Below are 12456 nucleotides of genomic sequence, written 5' to 3'. Positions count from 1 at the left end.
AGGGTAGGAAAGAGAATAGGGTAGGGGACTGGGCCTCCGGTAAACTCACTCACTCGGCGAAACACAGCGCAAGCGCTGTTTCACGCCGGTTTTCTGTGAGAACGTGATATTTCTCCGGTCGAGCCGACCCATTCGTGCTCCTTGAAAACTTGGTAGATATAAGGATATCTACCAAGTTGTCAAGGACACGTCTGAGTTACTGTATTGTTTGATAAACTGTGGCTGGGTGCTAAATCTATTTTGGTGTAATGAATCATAGTGTCCGTACGCGCCACACGATAAGGAAATTGTATAATGCGACTTCTATTACGGGTGTTACGTCGTAGCCGTATAGGAACAAGGATTTTTCTAGAGTCGAGCGTCCCAACTAATTTGGATTTTTTACATAATGTATTGATAGACCGAAGATATCCCTAACATCCCTACATAATGGAATACTCGTACAAGCATCAATGCCAGTTGTCATCCAATTATTGCCGGCTATTCCAATCCAATGATCCAATCCAGCGCTGGTTGCTACTGGAGTAAACGGGCACTGGAATGTATTATAATGTAATTTTGTGCTTTCCAGTACCAGTTTATATTTCTCCAGTAGCAATTCAGCGCTGGATTGGATCACTGGATTGGAAAAGTGTAAATCCCCTATTACGTATTTTACGTCCGTTATTGGTCAACCGACTACTTGGTGCCTGGTGGAATAGAGGATAATGTCTGTCCGTCTGTCTGTCTCCAGGATTTATCTCAATTCTTAAGAACAGCGAATGCGAATACCTACCTAGGCACATAATATTTTTGTTTAAAAATAAAAAAAAGCTTGAAAATATGTATATTAATAGTGTAATGTTATTTACCGTCGTGACTCGTGAGCATGTGTGACTCTCACTTGGCCAATTTTCTTAATATTATTACTTATAACAGGTTTCTAAAAATTTTTTTCTTTCAATTGTACGCTTTCGAAAGGAATAGTAGACATGACGGTCAGGATTGACCACACACGACTCTAAAACCGGCTTTCAATACTCTTTTTGTAGTAGGTAAAGTGTTAAATATTTTTAACCGACTTCAAAAAAGGATGACGTTTTGATATAATATTATTTTCGCATTGTGGACTGTGGTACTTTTAAATTTTTGTGTTTTTCCTTTTTCAGTCAACTCTGAAAATAAAATGATTATTATTATTATTATTTATAAACATAACTGGCAGAAAAGTAAAGAAATTATTAACATATTAGTAATAGCAATTTATTAAAAATGAGATAAGAAAACAATTTTTTAAATAATAATAATAATAAAACTTGCGATAATCTATAATACACATTAATGTGCTACTGGCACTGGTTTCCAAACTGTAGGGGTACATTTCAATAAAGGGTCGTCTTATCAAGACTTATAATTTATAAAATATACCAATTTTGATTTTTTAAATTAAGTTGACATTATCTCTGTAGATTGTGTAATGCTTACGAATCTAGTCCTAAAATAGTTTGACTACTATCAAAGTGTTATAAGTTATAACTACGTTCCGAGAGGGAAAAATAGCACGTTAAAAAGGCTTTTATATACAACATAGAAGTTGTTATAAGCAAAAAGTGAGAAAACAAGAACGTTAAATATTGATGCTGATAAAAATGTAATGAATTTAAATTACATAAAGATCCCTAAGTGCACTATTATTTAAAGTATGACGAACAATCATTCAAGTGAGCAGAAACATTCACAAGTGGTTACGGCGGAATCTCCAGCTCGTATTGCGAGGGGATTGAGTTCATTTTATGTCCCCCTCACCGGAGCGAGCCAGACGGGAGTTTCTCGCTAATATTAGACGGGACAAAAAATATGTGCGTCGGGTTGTAGAGTTGTGGCCCTTTCCGATCCCTCGTCCCGGACCGCGGCGTTTCGCTTCCCAACGAGTCCGATATAATACATATAGGTACATCCAGCGACAGTCCACCTCGCGCTGCCGTCTGTGGCGTTTGTGTCGTCGCCGCGCGGACGTTTCGAAACCTCGCAACGAACACTGGTGCATAACATTGCAACTTTACTGTATATTTTTGGACAGTGATACCGTATATAAGCCACACCGCGATATTTAAGCGTCCCGGACGGCGCTTACTCGAAGTGTGTGATCATCTGTGAAAAAACATATACACGGCAATCCGGTGAGTGTTTTTCTGTTTAAAAATTAATCACAATCCAGGAACGTTGGCGAGACATGCGAAAATGTTACTTTTTCACAACGTATGCAATAAGTACATCTTCGGCTAGTTATGCTAATTAGATCGATGTTTTCGACATGGCTCGGAAGACGGCGAAAGCGAAATTCCAAATATCTCTAGATTTCATTTTTCAATGCAGAATGCCACACTCGTGGAGATATTCGAGATAATTTTACTCGATTCCGTTATGTTGGAAACGTATACCGAATTATAGCCGGTTGAGAATTTAGTCTTTAGATTGCCAAAAATTAGTAAAAATGTTGAGAGCATCTATCCCTTACTGAAAGTCTTTGTTCCCACTATCATTAAATTACATTTAAAGCTTATCACGGTACCTTAAAAATAAATATAGTGATAAAAGTACACCGAATGTAAATAAAAATCATCAGACATTAAACGGTAAACCTTATGCAAATATTAGCGAATATTATGACGAGATGATAATTTTTTGTTATATCCTCGTGTCAGTGGTTCTTAAACTTGATCAAGTACTAGTATTGAATACACCAACTTATTAATTGTGATATAACATAAATCTTTGGCTCATTGAACAATGCAGTAAATGCCGCTTAGCAAGTTATGTCGTCAAGCAAGAAATGTTAGTGACTGGTCTGTACGTAATATTGATAAGTTCTCATATTCCACATGGTCGTGTGAAATGCGGGAATCATAAAATAAAAGTTGACATATTTTGTTTTTCCCCTTACCCATAATATGTATACGATACCCTACTATACGATTGAAGTAACTATGTACTTGTAATATAGTTATGATTAATAAAAGTAGTTAAATACATGCCAATGTACACAAGGCCAATATTCTTTATTTTGTCTGAATTAACTTTAAGTACTATTTATTGTACTATTTATCTTATAGTACATAATTATTGTTTACATCCCATCCGTTTTCCACTAAGATCAGTCTCGTTATATGTTAATTGCTCAATAAAAGGATAAAATGTGAGCACTGAGCAGCTATTACGTAAAGCTTGGAATTTTTATTGCAACGATGACTTTTCAAACGATACCACCACAATCTATGTGAGACATCTAAAGATCGTACCTACCATAATGCTTGACCTGACACGTTTACTTCACAATACCTACTTGCAAAATATTGACTCAGTATCTCCAGCTAAATTGTGTTATAACAAAGTACGTAACATTTTTAGACTAGACAACATTGAGTCTTAAAAGATTATCTGTGATATTAGTCATGAATCATGGTCTTGCCATGCTACCAGCTAAAGGAGGTCACTTTTTGCACTTTTTGTTAATAGTATAATTCTATGATCACACGCCCCTTAAATTTTTCTAAGAGAATACTACAGCAAATTTTGTTGAAAAACTTAAAATCCGTCCACAGCATTCAATCCAATCTTCTTCCAAACCAAAGTATCCCACTTTTGAGGCATGGAATAAGGACATTTTTAACGCTTATAAATACGGATCACCTGATATTGTTATCCAGAATCCAGATATTGATCACCTGATGAAGGTTTCGAGTTTCGATTCACGTACGCGGGCAAATCACGCCCCTTCTGTCGCAGTTTTAAATCAATAGACTGCACCTACTCCAACCGTCGACTGGACTGTTGGATGCAAATGATAGAATACCTATACACATTGCTTGCTATTGATAAGCTAATTCCTAAATAGATTGATCGTCATTCGTCGTTCAAATTAGAAAATATTTTAAATAGTTTAGACAAAAACACTTTCAGAATCAAATTACTTTAAACCATTATCCAAACTATCAATGGCAGTCTTTTTTAAGTTATAGAATTTTCCTTAATCCTTTTCTTTACTTCCTTCTTTATTCTTCATACATACAATATTTACTTACTGTTAACTTTGCTATTTATGATTTAAAGAATTTATTGCCACATTTTTGAATACGAAATGGTGTGAATGGCTTTTGCATATTAATATTTTTGCATATTTGCATGCATGATTTACGTATACGAAAAACTTAAATGTATTCTTTATGATGTATTTTTGCACTTTTATTTTAAATAGGATATTATAATTAAAGATGATGATTGATGATATTTCGGATTGACTGATGTTTGGACCAGTTATTCAGAACGCTAAAGTGTCAATAATAATTGGACAATTTACCCTAAATAGACGCAACGGTATATTATGTTAATACGAAACAATATTACCGTTAATTATTTTTAGCTGATGCGGGCCAGATTAAAAACATTAACATTAAGTATATTATTTACATACCGTTAGCAAAAAATATTCGCCCTCATTAGGAGACGCAGGATCTCAGACTATAATGAGTATCATAGTATAATGCTCCATGGATTATTGATAAGTGATAACTATGTATGTATATTCATTCGACAGTTATTACAACGAAGTTTATCGTTAGTACCAAAAGAAATTAGTTTGTCACCTAGCAAGTGACAAAGCTATGGTTAAAATATAATAATATAAAAGTTACATACGTTAACCTTGATTAAAATAAATATAATTCATATAACGAGGTAATAATTCAGTTACATTATACATAGTTTATTTTTATCGTACCATAAATCATTATGTATTAACATTGCTATTCATTAGAATAGCAATGTTAGTATTTTCTTTGATGAATAGAACTTTATTTCAAATTAGCCCAAGCTTTGGCTGGAACTTGTGGATAGTGTCATATTTGCTGCTGTGAAGCCTTCGGGGCAAAACCCATTTTACCTTCTTGAAGATAAAGGTAAAACGCCAAAACTTTTTAATTAGAGGATCACGTCTTTTTTGCGGGGGTCTTGGACAACGATTTTGTATAAATAAGGTAGGCATGTGATGTGAGTCACAAAATACTGCCGATTTTCAATTTCATGAATGTACGGTCAACATCTATTTTACTTATAATTATTTAATGTTGTTGAATTTGAATGATGATGGTACGAAGACAGGTTAAGTGCGGCACGCAAGCAGTCGTGAGAAGATCCATTCATATAAAAACTCTGGCCTAAATGGGGAACTGTACATGACTTGCGTTACTAGAAAACTATAACATGATATGGCTCCATGACTCTACAGAGTGTAGTACAGTATAGAGTATATCATACACTAGTATTAAGTCCATCTAAAATAAAAATAAATCCATTATTTTCAGTGAGTTTGCGTTGAAATAATTTGGGATTATAATATGGTTGAGATAAATAAATAAATAATATATTTTCTTAAACATATTTAAGTTTATGACTAACTGTGCTAACATATATAAAATATTTCGTTTAAGTTATTTAATCCAAGTTTTGTCTCTTATATGAGAGCTCTACATTGAAAATTTCTTAACACCTAGGCTACACTATCTAATAACACGAGAAAACACCGAATACACAATCTGTATAAAATGTATCGTACACGCGAGGACAGGTGCTAAGTGTTCCCGCCTGTGTTTAGATAAGCTAACAATGTCTGACTGCATTCCTGCTACAACGATTACTTTTAAAACGACGCCATTTTGTTAAAGTTTGAAGTCCGATAAGCTTAAAAACTTCTAAATACTTCAGAATTACTTGTACGTAGTGTGTGGTCCAGAGGATTAACCTAATTTACGTTAAAAGAAAGATAAAAGGACACCATTTATTTATAAAATCCTAAAAATCCATACTGTAAGTCAATTCATACACTAATAATATTATGTTCATGATCTAAGTAAAAACTTATAAGTTCTTTTATCTTACGAATATAAAAAAAAATAAGTTTAGCATGATTAAAAAATGCATAGCCGTAATGACAATTCCCTGTACCCCAGGGGTTCGCGAATCCCACTTTGGGAATCCCTGGTCTATTAAAATCTATAAATATGTATTTTATATGTACATAGCAATTCACAATAGCCAGAAAAGTTTGTTTTTTATTGTATTGAAGCTATTTTCCTTACGTTAAAGGAATGGCTGGATCATTAACAATATTAATAAAACTTATTGATCCATGGTGCTTCTCATGATCAGAATTGTCAACCAATTCTGTTGGAAAAAAATAAAATATTTATTTAAATGTTAACCTAGATAATAGTCGAATAAATAAAAGATTTAAGTAACGGATTCAATTTTATGTGAATAAAACATGGCTTTCGTGTGAATTTCAACAGTCATTACGAAATGCTATGTGGATTTTTGCTAATGGACGCTTATCTCGACCAGTTATCCAAAAAACAGCTAAGGAATATAATTATTTACCGGACATACTGTTTGTTTTTCACCAAGTTCAATGACATAAGAGTATAACATTTTTATTTCCTAAAATACAAGCAATTAGTGAAACCGTTAACTTTATTTTAATTTGCCGGTAAAAGTTGGAATCAAAAACATTGGCAGAAGCGTATTCATAAAATCATCGCGGGTTCCTTACCGTTAAAGAGCGAAAGTAGGAAAAAATGTGTTTTTTGTATGGGAGTCCCCCTTAAATATTTATTTTATTATAATTTTGTTATTAATTATTAAATTACAAATATAATAAAGGATGTTGTGAAAATTTCAAGTGCCTAGCTGTTGCCATTATTGATCACGAGCAAAAAAGGCCAAAATTAAATACGTTTGTTGTATTGTATGGGGGTCACCCTTAAATATTTATTTTATTTTGTTTTTAATATATTTTGTTATTATAGCGGCAATAGAAATACACAATCTGTGAAAATTTCGGAATTCTAGCTATAGAGGTTCTTATGATACAGCCTGGAGAGTGGAGACAGTCAGACAGACAGACAGACGGACAGACATCGAAGTTTCAGTAATAGGGTTCTGTTTTTGCCCTTTTGGGTACGGAACCCTAAAAATCTAGATCAGAATGCGCGGTTTCCATTGTACGTTGATTTGTTTTTCTTCCCTAAAAAGGTATGTACTAATTTTCATGGAAAGGCTTAAGAGGATACCACAGCGGCTAGAGAAATGAAAAAAAAGTACGTGTAATATCTATAGCTGTCTCCCTTACCTCAAGCCTATACCGCAGAACGCGATAGAGACAACTGCAGAAAATCCAGAAAATCAACGATTCGTTGTCCCCTGATTCCTTCTCCAAAACTTAACCGATTTAAGTACTTTTTTCATTAAAGATTAAAAAAAGGCTTGAGCTGTGTTCCTATGTTTTGCTTTTTTTGTATAATCTATCCAAATCTGTTTTCTGGACGTTTGAACACAGTGGAAAATCTGGCCATTTTTTTGGGTTTTTGAACGTTCATATCTTATTTAATAATTAAATTATGAAAAAAAGGAAAACATAGGGACATTGTATTAGTGGCCGTAGATATTCAGGAAAAAAATTATAACTCTACTAGCATTATCCAGGGAGGAAACAGGGGACAACGTTTGTATGGAAAAAATGGCGGTGTGGAATCCTCTTAAATCGGCTTTGGAAAAACATAACATTACATAACTGTCAATTTCTTAAGCCCACTGAAAGTTTAGTTACGTAAATTATTTGATAAACATTAGCTCAGATAGTTTTCAGGTGGACGATTGCCAAGTCACGATATTTACCGATTTACTTCATATCGCCACGATCCAACACTTTTCACAAATAAGCTACTTTAAAAACCGGCCAAGTGCGTGTCGGGCCACGCGCAATATAGGATTCCTAGTTTTTTAAACTTTTGGATGGTCAATGAATGTACATTTATAACGTTCCTTGTTGACTACGGAGTACGAACCCTAAAAAAGGCAGACTTTTTTGTGGCGTCAGCGAGCAAAAACAATCGAAACGAACAAATTGTTATTAACCTTGTTCAATGTGCATGGAGATTGGAGTGTAACTCTGTAGGTACCTCATTCGTCATTATACTCACTTTGGCAACTTAATGGTTCCACAAAAAGTACCAGGTACCGATTGAACGTTAATGATGTTAAAACTTCCGCCATTTTTGGGAACAATTTTGTTAAAATGATATAGTTAATTAGGTTAGCGTATATTGTTAATTGTAATCAAATCGTTAATCGGTCAATAGTAGGTATTTTAAGTGTCTACCAAATTTCACCAAAATAGGTTGAGCAGTTTAATTTAGTTTATAAGTTAAAAGACAGACACAATTTTACAAGAGTAAGTACCAAAAATCTGTATTTAATTAACTTAAAGGCTTTAACAGACCAGCGGGGCTAAAATGGTCGCTTTGAAGAATCATGATATGAATCATAATATGATTCATTTATCTAAAATCGCAAAATGTAACTCTGCTTGCAATTCATTTCTGTATTTTTGTACTGATTTGACATTTGTCAGTTCAATTCAGCAAATGAATTGTCAAAACTGTCAGTTGTGTAATTTGCTGAATTGATTGAGAGGAATTGTTAAATGTGACCATTTTAGACCCGCAATAGCTTCTTATCATTGAAGTGTAAACAATTATAGAGTTATGTAGTTATATATTATGTTGTTTGATATATAGTTGGCATGTAACGGTCGTCCAGGAGTCATTCCTCACATTTCTGAGCTTCAATCATAGAAACTACGGTAAGGCAGTAAATATGGTTGATGTGAACTTTACTACTGAACTGACACTTCTAGGAAATATAAGCTTAATTAGCGAGTTCAAACCCATAATGCAATGTTGGTATTTTGGTAAGCGGTAAGCGAATTATCATAGAATTTGTTTCAGAAGAAATTCTACAGTATTCATAATCCAAGGGAACTGACCTTATTTTCCTGTTCTGAGGAACTGACACAAAGTTTGGCAAACACTGTTTTGTTTTCACGTCATCCTGGATTTAAGTTGTGAAGTTTGCACCACCAGTGTCCATTAGCCATGAAGATTTTATTTCAGTGTTCAAATAAAAACTTAGAAAATGGAATATTTAAGCATCGCAAATGTACTTAGCAATTTGTTAAATCAAATCCCATATGTGATTTAGAAATTCAACAGGAAAATTAATACTTTTGGCCATGGGCGTACCCAGGTTCTGGGCCAGGGGGGGGGGGGCAAATTACCCAGGTTCTGGGCCAGGGGGGGGGCAAATTACGCTGATTCTGGGCCAGGGGGGGGGCAAATCAGATTTTTTATAAGCTAGGTGTTTATAAAGAATAAATAATTAATAATTTTTACTTGTATTGCAAACAAATGGCAAAAATTCGTTATTTTTAAAAATGAAAGTACTAGATAATATACTTAGTAGGGACGTCAATATGATACAGGGGGGGGGGGCACCCCCCCACCCTGCCCCCCCCCTCGGTACGCCCATGCTTTTGGCTTCAACCGACACACTAGATGTGTAACTTAAATACCTTATGCCTAGCATGATCCTAGCCCGTCCTAGCTTGTCCCTTGTAAAACCCAGGCCAGGTTTGCGAACAATCGGCAATACATATTTGATACGTTCTCAGAAGTGGTGGAAAGTCTGTCCCGTTCACTTCCTGAGCGTGACAGCACAGGCATGTTAATGCTGTAGCAGAAACTAATCAGCATATTCGCTAATTAAAGCCTTACATCACTGTCTCATTCAAACGGAGCTTAGAACGAATTTTTAACGTAGAGCTGAGGATGATTGCTGATCTGGGTCGTTAGACAATTTCCATTCGATATTAAAATGGATTTGACATAACGCATCGGTAAGATATAGGTCTACCAGAATCTGATGGCAAATTTTGACGGCAGATTTTCAAAAAATATCCTTGATCATTGGATACATTTTTATATTTGCATGTTTCATACACAGAATAAGCCGCTATATATAAGGAAAAAGAGGATCAAAATGTTTTATTCCAATAACCCCGGTATAATTGCAGCAATTATTCCGAGGTTATTGGAATAAAACAGTAAATATATAATATAATTAGTAGGTATAGGTCTACCAGAATCTGATGGCAAAAAGTGAGAAATTAAATTGACTCCAGCTGCTGGAGTCAATTTCCCACTTTTTGCCATCAGATTCTGGTATACCTATACTTATTATATTATATTTACTACATTACCGTATGCCAAATAATCCTTGATATAGCTCAGAGTAGAAAATTTTACGCAGAGTTAAAACATTAGCCCCCTTACTAATAAACGTTGTATAAGCTTTGAATAGTTATTCAGTGTTTTGTTCCTGTCACACAAGTGACATTTTTAATTGAATTGAAGAAGACAAAACACTGTATAACTATTCCAAGCTTATACAGCGTATCTATCTTAGTAATCTTATCTATATATATAAAAATGGATTTTCAATTGTGTTAGTAACGCTAAAACTCCAAAACGGCTGAATGGATTGGGCTGATTTTAATCTTAAAATATTCGTAGAAGTCCAGGAAAGGTTTTAAAGTGACATGAAGTTCATCGGTATCATTTTTATTTATATATAGACTAGCTCTATATAAGTATAAATAAAAATGTTTTTTTAATTTTGTTACTCTCCGTAAAACTTGAGAATAGCTGAACCGATTTGGCAGTCTTGAAATATTCGCCGAAGTCCAGGGTTTACCTTTACATTACGAGGAAATTGACATGAAGTTTACTTCATCTAGTTGAAAATAATATCATCTTAATTATTTATCAAAGGCATTCTTAGTTACGTAGAGTGTGCCCTATATGCTTTATTACTATGACTTATGCTAGCTATTCATGTAGGTACAATTAAGATACATTCTGTATAATAATATGTACGAGTATGCTTATGTTTTATTTATGCACCTCTCGAGTAGCGAAGGAAGAATAAAATTAACATTAAATAATTAACTTTTTGTCTCTTATGTAAGCTAGGTTAGTTTGAGCTGAACTGAGCGCCACGTAGAAACAAAACTATATGTACCTATCTAAATTGATCTTGTGAGGTATAGTCGCTTTGAATAACATTGAAAATATTCGTTAATTCTAATGCTAATAATAGATTCAAAGATTCAAAGATTTTATTTGCAAACTAAGTAATTAATATGTAACAAACATTGTAAGTAAAGACTAAGTACCTTGTGCAGGCGGTTGCTTAAAAATTTTGAACAAATACTTTATAATATACATATTTTTACAATATGTTAACAATGTAGAATATTTGAGATATTTTTGAGTTTATTTAATCCAAAACTCTACTAGTCTACACCTACAATAAAAATATTAACACTGCAATTCAAATCAAATCAAATCAAATCAATCAATTAACTACACAGGTCTAGTACTCGTTTCTGTTTGGCATATTGCAAAAGTTACCAGACACTCAAAGACAGCGGATCTTGAATGCTATACGCTGCGTAAATTTAGTAAGGACTGGGTTGATTCAGACCGCAACGTGACGAGGCGAGGCGTGGCATAAATTTGTATGGATTTGACAGATTTCAATTGCACTCGAGACGTCTTGCGAATTTGTCAAATCCATATTTTAGAAATGCATCTATACGCGTCGTTTTGCGGACTGCGGTCTAACTCAACCCAGGGGTTTTAAGATTCAGCAAGTATTTGTGTTATAGTATCTTACTAATTATAGTAGTACAAACATTAAAATAACTTTTTCAAGCTTTACTCCACTTGACCACATTATCTGGTCGTTTTTAATATTTATCAACATCCATGTGAAGCGATAAAGGCATGTTTCCGGCAACTGTCCACAAAATACATTGTTTCATCTACTACCAACTTCTGTACATCATCGATTCTAAGTTCCAACGCAACTGATTTATTGTTGGACTAAAATACCTGGTAGAATTTGAGTCCCGTGGAAGGGAAGGACATAATATTATTATTAGGGATGGGCCGAAATTCGTTTTACATTCGGTTTAACCGAACTTCGGCAGCTTGAACCAATAATATTGGTAACCAATAAAAGTGCTTATAATTATTGGGTATTATACCCTTTAATTTGCCGATATTTTCTTCATAAAAACAAGAATGAACTCGATATTAAGCCCTGGGAATTCCCGGGCAATGGAATATGATTCATGATACGACCAGGAAAATGCGTCATTGTGCTAAACCTTCAAGCCAATATAGATCAAAATATCATTGCCAGTATGATTACTATCGCGTGAAGTGTACAGGAATGCTAATTCCCATTGAGATGGTGTTAAACGTTTTACGTGATGGAATTGCATTAAATTAGATATCGATGTTTAGTTCTTTGTCGAAAAAATCGATATATTTTGATTCGGCCGCACGTTTCTGGAGAGTTTTGACAGTTTAGCAAATTGAGTGTTTTTGATTGCCTCAAGTATTATGTCTATGGCCTCAAGTATGTACCATCGAGGCAGTTGATTCCTATGCAATTGACAGACCAACGTTATTTGGTCGAATATGTCAATTCAATGTTAATTGTGATCTGTCAGGTGGG

General features: G+C 34.2%; 1 protein-coding gene across 1 annotated transcript in view; it reads left to right on the top strand.

Annotated features, from left to right (window-relative positions):
• The first annotated feature begins 1932 nt into the window (after positions 1-1932).
• Positions 1933-12456, top strand: part of LOC121729322 (beta-1,4-glucuronyltransferase 1) — a 112982-nt gene continuing 102458 nt past the window's right edge. Inside the window, exon 1 of the mRNA XM_042117796.1 lies at positions 1933-2159. The gene's annotated coding sequence lies outside the window, so the exon portion shown is untranslated. The remainder of the gene's footprint in view (positions 2160-12456) is intronic.

This window comes from Aricia agestis, chromosome 8 (assembly GCF_905147365.1).
Source record: "Aricia agestis chromosome 8, ilAriAges1.1, whole genome shotgun sequence".
NCBI lineage: Eukaryota > Metazoa > Arthropoda > Insecta > Lepidoptera > Lycaenidae > Aricia > Aricia agestis.
Note: the sequence above shows the minus strand (reverse complement) of the source record. Positions and strands in the feature narration are given on the sequence as shown.